The sequence below is a fragment of the Bactrocera tryoni genome, chromosome 4 (assembly GCF_016617805.1).
Source record: "Bactrocera tryoni isolate S06 chromosome 4, CSIRO_BtryS06_freeze2, whole genome shotgun sequence".
Taxonomy (NCBI): Eukaryota; Metazoa; Arthropoda; class Insecta; order Diptera; family Tephritidae; genus Bactrocera; species Bactrocera tryoni.
The window spans coordinates 57,074,887-57,088,230 of NC_052502.1; positions in this window are offsets into that span (position 1 = coordinate 57,074,887).

The following is a 13,344-nucleotide window of genomic DNA, read 5'->3' on the forward strand; positions in this document are numbered from 1 at the left end:
CATAAGGAATGCCAAATACATATGCAGGACTAAAGTCGAACACTATCTCAAAATTAACAACATCGATGTTCTACTTGAAGCAGAAACTTAATTCAATGATCGGTCATATTTTAAAACCACCCTAGTAGCAATGCAAGAGGTAGATTTCTTACAAAATCTAGTATTTTTTACACGGAACTTGAAGCTTTACAATATCCTTGAACTCAGGTAGCAATGGTAATGTCGCCCAGCCATTTTACTTTTCTCCACGACACAATCTAGCGCAGGACATGTATGAGCAAATTTTAAAGCAATTTGGTAATAAATTCATTGCTGGTGGTGCCCATAATGCCAAAAACACGTGGTGGGATTCATCGTTAACAAATACCAAAGTTAGAGCTCTTTTGAATTGCATTTAGAACAAAGGTTTGTTGTGTCAGTCAATTGGTGAACCGACATTCTAGCCATCCGGCCTAACGAAAATTCCAGACGATCTTGATTTTGCTATTTCGAAAGGTTTTAATTCAAGGTACATATGCTCTACCACCTGTTCGGTTCTCCTATCTGATCAGAGCGCAGTTCTGCTCGAAGTTATTAAGCAGGTACTCGCCATGTATAAACCCACCAGCTGTGGAAGCCAGAAGCTAGAACCACATAAAGCAACCACAAGCAGCACAGACATCTATGGTCCAATGAGGTACCACAACGGCTCAGAGAGAAGAGACACAAAATATTTGGGGATTCCAATTGATAAGAGACGCACTTGGAAAGATCATGTAAAAATACAAAGAACTCAGCTAAGATTAAAGTCGGCGAAGCTATACTGACTCCTTATACCAAGATCAGTCTGAAGAATCCTCAGTCCACCGGGATCTAAAGTTGTTTACGGGAAAGGAAACAGTCGAAGAATGGTCTGGTTGTCTCCAGCACAGGGAGAGTCAGGACAAACATTTCCGTGCGACATGTTCCTGTGAGTAGTGTAAGTCGAAAATGCACGTTCGTAAGAGCAGAGGTACGCGATTAAATTCTGTGTGAAACTCGGTAAATCTGCGACCGAGACGTTTGATATGATCAAGCAGGCTTACGGAGATGTTGCTTTAGTAAGAAGTGGTGTGTTTCGGTGGCACCAGGCCTTTTTAGAAAAGAAAGGGAAGAGGTCGCTGATGAAGACCGGAAGAAAGAGCAAATCCATAGTGAAAACGATGTTCTTTGTCTTTTTTGATATCAAAGGCATCGTCCACCATGTATTTCTTCCTCCTGGACAAACCGTCAACGGCAAGCTTTACGTTGAAGTCCTCAAGAGTCTTAAACGAATGGTCAATCGGGTCGGTTAAGACATCACAGCCGATTGGAAGTGACTCCACGACAACGCCCCAGCTCACTCCGCCTTTCTTCTGAAAAGCTACCTATCCAAGGCCGGCATCCCAACGTTTCTGCAGCTACCCTACAGCCCAGATGTGGCACCCTGGTACTGTTCTTGTTTCCTTGTCTGAAAAGACCGACGAAAGGGGACCCAAGAAGCATGCACCTCGGCTCTCAAAGCTTTTCCGGATAATGCCTTCCGTGATGCCTTCAATGCTTGGAAATCACGATGGCAACGCTGCATCGACGCATCAGGAGCCTATTTTTGAAAGCTTTTAAAGAATTGTAACGATTGGTTCAATAAATTTTTTTAAATCGACTCAGTCCTATTACTTTCCGGAAAAATGCCCTGTACAACCGTTAGGTGAACAAAACTATTATACCCTGTACCAACATGTCGCAAGAGTATAACGAGTGTTTTGCCGAACGACTATCTCTTAATTCGAAAGCCGATTCTATTAGATAAATAGATTTTTATCTATACAAGGCCTCTCAACTCAGCAGTGTTCCGCTAATTTTTTTCAGGAAGGTTAAACTCGCTAAAACAAGGACAAATCGCGGCTGCAATGACACGAACTGTTAACAACGAACAACAAATGGACTTTGTTTTAACATAAATTATTATTTTTGCGTCGCACAACTGCAAGCTGTGCAGCAACTCGCCAAGCTGTTGTAAAACTGTTTGGCCAATTTCCAAAACAAAGCAAGCAAATATTTGCCACAGCTTGTAAACAAATGCCGCACGCACACCCATATACGCATTAGCATATATTACAGATAATATATATATATACAAAACCGCAACCAGTTTATCCTGCGGTGCGCACTTATACACACACATGAGCGTGTGTATATGTATATCGGTCGGAAGAAAATTTAAGCAAAATTCATATACTGCAAGCAGCTGACTGCGAAACCGTCGGCGCAACCCGCCGTGCCACACCTTCGCCTCCCGAACGCATAATAGATTTCGGAACTTTTTTTGCGCCCTCGGAAGAAAAGTTTAAATTTCAATTAAACTTTTTCCTCTTCACATGCAGCAAACACACACGACGACCAATTGGCGCTGCCGGCGCCTGAGTGTGTTTGCATGTGTGTGTGTACGTTGCTCTCATCCTGCATATCGCAAGAATGCTTGCTGCTGTTTGTAATGCCGCATTGTTTCGGGCCATATTGTTGCAGTTTGTTAACTTTGGCTATAATCATTAATTAGTTACTTTACTGCCTCGCGCTGTCTACTGCTCCAGCATAAGCGCTTAACACCAGCGCCGGCGTCTTGCTTTGCGTTGTACATATTACACTGTAATTGTTTTTGTCATGCCTGTTTTAATTTGCTGATTTTGTTTTTGTTTTTGTTTTTCTGTTGGGACTTTAAATCCTCTATGGCTGGCTTAGTCGTTGACGCGGCTAGTTGACTGCTTGGCGCCGTGCACTCACTGACGCATAGCGAACGTTTTCAATTAGCCGCACTTGATACGCTCGAATTTCTGCGTGCTTGCTTTGGCTTGCTCCAGCGTCTGGCCGCGTTCGGCTGCTGGGTGAGCTTATTAAGCGCATTGCCGTTGTTGCTGCTGTTGTTGTTGTTCATTAATGAGCCGTCAATGCGTTGCGCGTCTGTTACTCGGGCCTAAATTATTTATAGCCAGCAACGAATTTGAGATCTTTCTTTTTGCTGCAGTGGATATAAAAAAGTTTTCGTTTCGCTACGCCGCGCTCGCGTCGCTAGCGGCGTCCTTCTGCGAAACCAAGTGCCTTTTAAAGTGGCGAAACAAAAAACAAAAACAAATTTAAGCAGGCGCACATACAACTTTCTACATGTTTGAATACACCAACACATGCGTACATATCTACAAATAAATACAAATAGCTGTAGCTCAAAGCTGCTGCTTTTGTTGTTGGTGTTGTTGTGTGCGGTTGCCTTCGTGGCAAATCAGTGGCACACGCGTCCTTTTAGCGCTGAAACGAGAAAGGATATTTGCTGTAACTCACACAGAGCACGTAGTAAGTGAGAGTGTGAGTGAGTATGAGAGCGTAAGAGCGAGAGAGCGAGCTTTTGAGCAACATAAACAGTAAATTTTTCGGAGAATTTACAGAGAAATATCCCTTTTCGGCAGTTACGCGGTTCGGTTTTGATTCAACCGAAGTGGCGGAATATTTAAACAAGTCTTGTGGCAAAAATCGCATGACATTTTAATACAAATTTAAGGTTTGAAACATTTGTAAGAGCAAACTGTTCGATTTACAGTTTTTTGAAAGCATTGAAGAAGATGTTTTCAAATATTTAAGGAATTAATTAGAATTTTAGAATTAATTTAGAGATTTGAAGTCTGTGTTTGCGAACGATTTGATACTGACCTTAGGCAAAAATATTATTATGGCTTCTTTTTCAATGACTGAAATTATAATTAATATTATTATTACTTTACCATTTTAATACGAACAGTCTGTTGAATGCTTTAACAAAATGAATGTGTAGTATCAATATTTCGGGATTTTCAAACCGTATCAACGCAAATTATGCCATCCATATCCAGATGGAATATTGCATTTAGAAATACCTATGGAATATTGTACTCAGGAATACCAATAGAAAAGTAGAAACAATTCACAGTATTTGTTTAATATTCATAAGAACCTAAAACTACTAGGGATTCAAAAGTACTTAACACTCACAAGATTTCAAAAGACTTCAAGATCGAAAAGGATTAAAAATTACAAAGTAAACACAAGAAGTAAAAATTAGGGAGCTCTCAAGATACTTCCAAAGTATTTAGTGCTAGCAATAGCAGAAAATAATTGTGAACCCAAAATAATTCTAATGCTCTCATCATTCACAAGAATTCAAAGTATTGATAATCCAAAATATCTGACTACCCATAAAAACCCATACTAATTGAGAACTCTAAAAAGTTCTAAAGTCTTCTTAAGTACTTATAAGTGCAGACTACCTTCAAGCATAAAAGATAAATAATATCGCACAAGTATAAATAGATCTTTATCACTATTTTGATCAATCAGTTATATTGCAGCTATATGCTGAAGTAGGCAGAAGAGAACAATTTTTTTTGGAGATTGTACCGTTGTCTTGGATAAAAATCAATATCAAATTTCATGAAGATACCTCGTCAAACTAAAAAGGTTTTCCATACAGCGAATTGTTTTTGATCGCTTGGTTTATATAGCAGCTATGCCTAGAGTTGTCCGATATAGGCGGTTCATACAAATGAGTAGCTCCTTGGAGAGAAAAGGACGAAGAGAATAATTTTATAGTGTCCTTCTGGGTTTAAAACACCCTGTTCAGCGCTTTTAACCAGCTGCGAGAAATTTTGCCGATGTACCTCAATATAGAATCGATAATATTTTGCAGATTTGCATAATAGCGCCCATACACGAGCACACAAGTGCGTTCGATCGGTATGAATTCGTTTGCCCATACACGACACACAAATCCATTTTGCGTTCGTTCTTCACAGAGTTAACATGTGCGACAGGCAAGCGGAACATTTCTTGGAATTTATTTCTAATGTAGCATTTTTATCTATTTCATTGTATTTCGTCAATAAGTTATTCCAACTTTTATTTTTCTTACACTATGTATATGTATGAGCGCTTAGGAAAAAAGCGAAAACTTTGAAGCGTGATTTCTCGGTTTTTCATTTTTACGATTATTCTTAATTGGCGGGCAGGATAGAAAAAAAAAACTAAACGTCGTATAGAATTAAGGCAAAGTTTATTATCATTGACAAAAAATTATCTTATATTTAAACTAAAAAAAATATTAAGAAAAGTCAAATTTTAACATATTTTTAAACAGCATAAAGTAAAATTCTTTTGATCAAAAGCCACTATTTATTCAATTTTTAATAAAATTTTAAATTTTACACTTTTTTTTGGAATTTTCTTAGTTTAACTAGAAGATAAATTAATAAAAAATATGAATCTCTTTGAATTTTTTGTTTCCGTCCGAAAAATGTACATGCGAGATGCATCGGGTAATTGCTTCCTAAAGGCAGAATATCAAAGATTTCATATCCAAAAAATTTGTGAAAGAGTTTCAAATATATAACTATAAAGCCTAGAAGTTTCGCTTAAATCAATTATTTCTTTCCCTCCCAAAAAAATCCTCAAAAAAATCGATTTTTTGAACCCTCGAAAGCAGGCTCTCCCCTTAACACTTGCCATTGTCCGCGATCTTCACTGTTCGGCGACACGAGAGAAATGAAATTTTGTGCGCCGACAACGCCATACACGATAAACATGTTCGCGCACCGATCGTAAAAAATCAAACATTTTCGCGAACATGGATCGGTACGCGAACAAGCCCATACATGATAAACCGCAAGCACACACATACCGATCGAACGCACTTGTGTGCTCGTGTATGGGCGCTTTGAGGTAAGTCCACTTGCTCAAACATTTGTTTTTACTTTGTTTTTTTTTTAAGTTAATTTTAAAATTTATTTTTGATGATGCCTCGACTATGTACAATACCCGTCCCACCCAATAGAAACATGGTAAATATATGTGACCTGGTCTACGGAAAGGGGGCTTAGGTGTCAAAAAAAAGGAGAACAATTAATGAGATAACGAGAAACTGACGATTATTTTTAACAGCTTTTCCCAGAAAACTAGTTTTCGCACGTTAGCTCCCTTTTCGCAGACCAGGTCACATACATAAAAATTTACGAATAAAGTACTGGGAAAACTTGTATGTAGTAGTGAAGGAATCTCATAAGTTTAAAACTCTTATTTCATAGATTCCAGAGTTTTACTTGAATATTTCAAAGTCTTTTCGTATTTTGTCAATCGATGTCGTCGAGTCGTATATCTCCAGTGCTACCAATCACATTGTGTTTTACCATATACATTTGATAGCTTCACTTAACCAAAAAAAAATTAAAATCGGGGAAGTTGAAAAAAAGTTACAGCTGTTCAAAAATGAGTGAAAATGTGGAAGAAATTCGCTATATTTTGAAATGTACAAGAATGTATGTATAAACGGAGACGTTACTCTATCAGTTCGTTTAGCACAACCATGGTTCGTTCGCTTCCGTTCTGGAAATTTCGATTTGCACTGATGAAAGCTTTAAACTGATGGAATAATGTCTCTAGCGGAAATGGCAAAAAGTGGTCGACCAAAATGGTATATATTTGTTTATTTATTTATTAGTATAATATGAAAAAAAATATCCAATATACATATCAATGTATACCATAAACTTTTAGGCTTCCACTGTTCCATATATCCAATATATAACCAGTTTATAACCAAACCTCACATTTTGTTTCGATATGAATTGCTTCTGTTACATCGTTTTTCCTTTGGTTGTAAATTTATGAAAAATGAATTACGTTATTTTGCACTTTAAATGACGATGCACTAAATATGCATACGTTCAAATGGTATCTTTTAGCACATCACCTACTTATGTAGCTTTTGTTGAGCTATTTTATTATAAGAATACCTCTTTACCTCGAGTATGTAGTCAGAAAATCTACTGTAATAATACTTCATTTTGCTTTCTTAATGCTAAATGTAATATGTCACTGCAACAAATATGAATTTGTACTTAGAAATCAGAATCATTCATTAAGTCTAAACTGATTTTGGGACAGATGAATACTATTTGGCTTTACTTGTATGCATAACTACTAATATACACTGATTCAAGTCACAAATTAGCATTGATGTTGCCTGTTTGACTTGATAACGAGAAAATGTAAACCGAACTATTAAAGCATATTAAAATATTATATTTAATTAGCCTTGCAAAATGGCACACAATTGTATTACAAAATATGTTCAGAGTAGAGACGAAATTGCTATGCTTAATTTATAGCCATAAGTCACTGTAATTGCAGATATTTAATGTTGTTAATTAATTTTATTGAAATCAGAGAGAATTTTGTGCGCTACCACAAAATGCTGGATATAAATACTTCTATATATGTATGTAGTACCGAGTAATGCATATGTATTGGGTCCTTTGGCTTGCGCCTTCATGCGACGCTGGGCTTAATGTAATATTTAATATCTGCTTTTGAAATCATGTCGACGCCAACCGTCGCAGACGTGCGTGTCTGCACAGAGCAAATGAACTAATCTTATATAGATTGCGTATACGCCCCGGTATGCGCTTACACCCGGTACTTGTACTTCTATGTGGTTCTGTATGTATGCTTGCACTTGTGCGCCATAAGTCTCGTACTTGGTGCGCCTTCTGACGACATTCAATTGCAAAATGGCTCAAGACAATGATGGACAATGAATTACGACAGCAAATATCACAAACTGCATAAATGACGAAGCGACAGGCGGCGTGGGGGCCTAAGTGATTACGTGACACTGAGCGTGAATGAGTGAGTAAAACAGTGTGCGTGTGTGTGTGTGTGTGTGTGCGACCAACACGTATATAAATTCGTTGCTCAAAATGTACAAATGTCCATTGTGGCACTCGAAAGTGCCGTTATCTGCTTAAATGTGTATAAGTGTGTGCATGTATTTAATGTTGACAGTTTGACAAATGCACTGACAATCTTTCAAACACACAGCCACAGCTAGTAACATTCGAATGCCCATCCGAAGTCTCTTTTGCACTTCTCAAGCGCAATAATTTTCATAACTGTTACGCTGTCCCACTCTTTGCGGCTCACTGACTTTCACTTCAATTCCGTTCACTCAAGCAATTCAATACAGTTCTTTTTTACGCCTCACTCGCTCGATGCGTGCGTGTGTGTTCCGGCTGCTGCCTTTCGGCCATCTGTCGCCTGTCGTTGGCGCGCATATACTTCAATGCCGCACGTCGTGAATGACATGTTGCGCCTTCAGCCTGCTGCTGCTGAACGCTACACTTAACTTAAACCTAGATATATATATGTGTGTCTGCATGTGTGTGTGGGCATTTTGGTATTCATCCTTGCCAGGCATTGGCGCTGACGTCGCCTGTGATGGCCAGCTGCTTGCTTCTGGTGCCAAAGGCACTCCCAGTTCAATGTCGCCACCTTGCCAGTGCTGCCACATCATCGGTCTAATTTGCTGGCGCTCCTTCATTACAAACACATCCAAGTAAATGTCGTGATGTGGCTAAGTTTTATATACTCTTCATGTCTCTGTGTGTGTGTCTGTGGTACACACTTATATATAAGTCACATGCCGGCCTTGCGTTGAGCTAATGGAATTTGTGCCCCAGCTGTGATTTGTGTCTGCTTCAGGTCACAACAAGCAAAACCGTGTGTGGAATGCCCAAGATATACACACACATAAACATGCCTATATTTTTCTACCAGAGTGAGTATTTGCCAATAAAACTTCGGCTTTATGAAACTGACACTGGCCCGTTTATGTGTCTATTGCCCGCAGCTGACAGACGTTTTCCACATAAACACCCGACGCCATCACCGCTTCATTTGTCAACTTATATAACTGTCTTTTTGTATGCTTCTGCTGTGCGGATAAGCACATAAGCTGAGTTATTAATAAAAGCAATAAAATAATGATTTTTGCAGTCAAACTGTTTTTGGACTAAGAAGTGTAAGAGTATTGACACAAATGTCAGAGCCATTTGGCAAAGGTGTTATTTTACTCAGTCATGACGTCTTTACCTGTTAATTTAATTTTGCTGACTGCCCGCAAATATTACATTGAGCCATGCCCTTTATCTTAGCTCTTCCCAACAACTCTACACCAACCATTTAGAAATGGCTTAGCCTTGGGTTTACGGCTACCTGACGCGTACAGGTCTTTCACCTGTAAGGCGCTGCTAAATCGGAGCTTTTCAAATTTGTTTTTATTATTGTATAACGGCTGTGTTACAGCATTAAATTCCCTATATACTATATAGTAAATATCGTGATGTTTGCTTTGTTTTGTTATGCTTTCTCACTTTTTGGGAGGCTTCGTTTATTACGAATATTTGACACTTGTATTTTGCATTGGAAATTTTTGGACAGATATTAAATTTCAATGCACTTGTCCATCATGAAAGAAAAGGCTAATATCGGGTGCAACCGAACATTTTATACTCTTGCAATTTGCTGAAATAAACGCCAAAGGAATACTTTAAGATGTAAAACGTGAACCAGAAGATCTGAATCCAAGTAACTTTAGATATACAAATATATATATACATATATATATATATATATACTTTATATAGCAGTTATAAGTAAAACACGCTCTTTCCTTTTCATTTATATTTACTCACATATTGGCCGATGTATGCGGTATAAAGTTCCCCAGAAGTTCGAGAATTTTTATATTAGGTATCTGGGGGCTCAGGCAAGTATTGACCCGATTCAACCTGATTTCAATATACAAAGTTACTATTGTCAGGAAAGGAGTGTCTCTGAATTTCAATCGTTTATCCCATATATTAACCGATATTTTCGGTCAAAAGTCAACTATAGATACTGAGGTCCACAGTAAAGTCTATATATTATTTTTGTTGTAGCTAAAGTAACCAAAACTGAGTTAGATTATCTTTTTAATCTGCAATAAGATCCATCAATTTAGTAAAACACACCACAGACCGGGCGAAAAATACCTTAGAATAAGCACCAATTAACAACAATGAACAGTTTGAATCCCTTTGTTAATTTCAAATTATGCTTTAAAGCACAAACTGGTGTATTTCTATTCATATAATCAATCAAAAAATCAGACCTTCTTGAGCAGAAAATATACCTAGAAAGTATCAACTACGCAACGGTTAATTCTGTCTACAATTTATTTTCTAAGGTATAATTATTTTGTAATGTGCGGAGGAAAAAGCTTTAATTTTCGTGCAAATCCTTCAATATGTTCGTATATGTGTGTGTCTGGTCAGGTCAATCAAGAGCGATACAAAAACTGAGCGTTCTACAAATAATCCACTTATCACTGGCACCGGCTGTGTTTTATTGATGCGTGGGTGCGTTAATGTCATTTTAAAGGCGTAAATTTAATTGACCACTTAAACCGTTTTTAATTGCTTAAATATTTACCATAAAGTGTAATTTTTTCTGCATTAATATTGTGTAAGCATTTTATTTGAATCACCACGTCCAATATAATTAATTGGTTTTGGGTCTTCATAATAAGAGTTACTTTTTAATTTTACTAGCACATTAGCCTTTTATGGCATTAAATTTCTAATGAAATTATTTTAATATTTCATTAATGAAGTTAAAAAATTTTGATATGAGTTGCCGTATTCTTAAAAAAATACGAAGAAATCATTAAAAGTAATATTGAAAGCGGAAACCAGAAACCGAATATGTTTTATATCACTCTTAATTTCTGGTGGGTGAACATCATGTAATCAAATTGGTATGTTGCCTTTGATGCGTATCTTTATAAACGTAAAAGTAAAAAATTATTATACACTTAAGTTCCCAGGCCCAAGTTCATGTAAAATTAACCTTACAGACAGTTCAGACTATGGAATACTCATGAGGAAATTAAACGAACCGCATATTTTCTTGTACTCGTAGGAAGACAAACAATCGCGTGTTATATTTGTAATGGTAAAAGGCCTTAATCACTCATGTGAGTCTGAAAGCATTGCCACAGATCTACAAAAGCAAGGTTTTAATGTTACGAAGGTTATAAACAAGTTACAATATTAAACAAAAATCTATTAAATATATTAATTGTAAGCCTCAAATGTGAAATATTTAAATATTAAGAAAATCTATGAAATTAAACATATTTTAAATTCTGTCGTCTAACTCGAGCCCATCAAGCCATCGAATCTTGTACCGTAGTGTAAATCCTGTCAGACTAGAAACTATTTTCTCAAACCAACAAGGTGTATAAAGTCCGTCGGAAATCATACAACTCTCATCTGCACAAAACCTGCCGAACTACCGCTAAAATGGTGTAACTGCAATCAGAATCACCCTGCGACCTATAGGGGATGTGAAGTGGGAAAATAACTTAAAAAAATTAAAAACGCGAATGAGAAAAATTAAGAGCATAACAACCAAAATGTTTAAGAACTACTGCTTCTGCTGCTTCAAAGAAGGAAAATTCTAATATAGGTCAGCAATCTGGAAAACCCTCATTTGCCAGCATAGGTAAAGATGCTAACCAAGTTCAACAACATACATATGTCTGCAACATTAGATCGAAACCACATCGCATTAATGCCTTAATTGTCATTTGTTAAGAGAAGTTAACGAAACCAAGAGTGAATCTTCAATCAAAATATTATCAAAAATATTCTTTTAAAAGATCTGCGTATTGATGCTTTGACAATGGAATCGGTTTCTGGTTTAACAAAGTGTTACCACACTTACTACCACAGTTAGAATACAATATTCAGGACTGTAACTGTTACTTGAATATCATGTTAGCTTGAGATGTATCTAACCTCTGGAGGGTGCAATAGACCTTAGGTCACGAAATGAATCCTCATTTATTTATTTAATCTAACCCATGGTAGGACAAATGTTAAAAGAGAATCGCGCTCCTCTGTTACAACTTCCGGTCTCTAGGAGTGAAAATGAAGATTCTGCAGATAGCGTAGTCAAATTGAGGGACTGTAACGAAATTATAACGCACTTCTAGTACACTGAGTGTCATCAAAATTAAAATCGAACTGGATTATATATTTTTTGGATTCTTCCGAGACAGTTATGGATTTCCTAACTAAAACTCATTCTTATTTTGATGCTGACTGTTTAAAAATTTTGTTCTAAAAATTCTTGTCTAAAATTACTACAATAACAACAAAATTATTATTTTTTATTTTCCGACTAAATTCTTAAAGCAAATGGAATAATTTGAAGAAAGCTGCTTGTAAACAGCTGTCAGGTCTTTCGAAAATGCCAAAAATCCACCTAGTCTTGTCTACAGAAAATTTATTATTCGTTCACTCCGTTACAAATGTACGTAGCCTTTCGGCTATATCTACGAATATTTATATATAAATACATATATTATAGAAATGTATGTACATATATGCAAATATAAGTGTATGTCAGTGCGTATACTTCATATACAATTTGTTTTGTAGAACAGCTGCATTCTATGGGCTGTTGAATGCCATTGCGGTTGCGGAAAGCATTATGAATATGGCCCTTGGCAGCACATGTTGTCACAATAATAAAACCATTTAGGGCTTTTTATAGCATTTAAATATTTCCATATATAAAATATTCTATTAAAGTGCAAATTTAAATAATTTCTATGTAAATCCGAAGACTAAAAAGTATTGGCTTAACACGTTCCTTCAAACAAGTAGTTAATATTAATTCAATGAATAACAAGTTATTGTGAAGAGTTTTTGGTGAAACACAATACACAATGCATAGTATATACTTTTAAATCTTTTAGACTTGTTGGGACACATACCTCTCGACTGCAGGTTACTGGCAGTAAATGGAGACTTCGCGACGTGTAATAATTATTATTTTAACTATGTCCGGTGTGGTATTTAAGAAACGGAATTCGAATTTTGGCCAAAAACGATTAAAAGTGTGCCGCTATTTTGTCAATTTTTGTTTTTTTTTCAACAAAGGTCATTGTAAAAACCATAACCTCTTGGTAGAAAACATCGCTGCAGCAGTGCAGGATCTTTTCTGATCACTGTTGGAGATCGCGTGCTACTCGAAAAATATTTATTTTGTTTATTATGGATTTTATTTTAGTAAAATTTTTATTTATAGTAAAATAACTGAAATTACATTTGGTCTCGAATTGAGGCTTTGTTTTATAAATTCTCAAATAGTAGCAAGAGTCTACTTATCGAATTCAGATATGACAAAAGAACAGTTGTTGTTTACGAAGGAATTAAAAATAATCAAGAGATAATGACAACTATCGGCATTAGTGGGACCAGCATACATTCAAAATTGACTGCAAGAACATGGTTCCATGTTGGATTCCACACAATTTGTCAATCGCTCAAAGCAAGAATCAAATCGGTTGGCCGAGAGAAAAGCTCAAAAAATACGATAGCGGTGTTTCGAAACAAATCTGTGACATCGTAACAGGTGATAAATCGTGGATTTACGCGTATG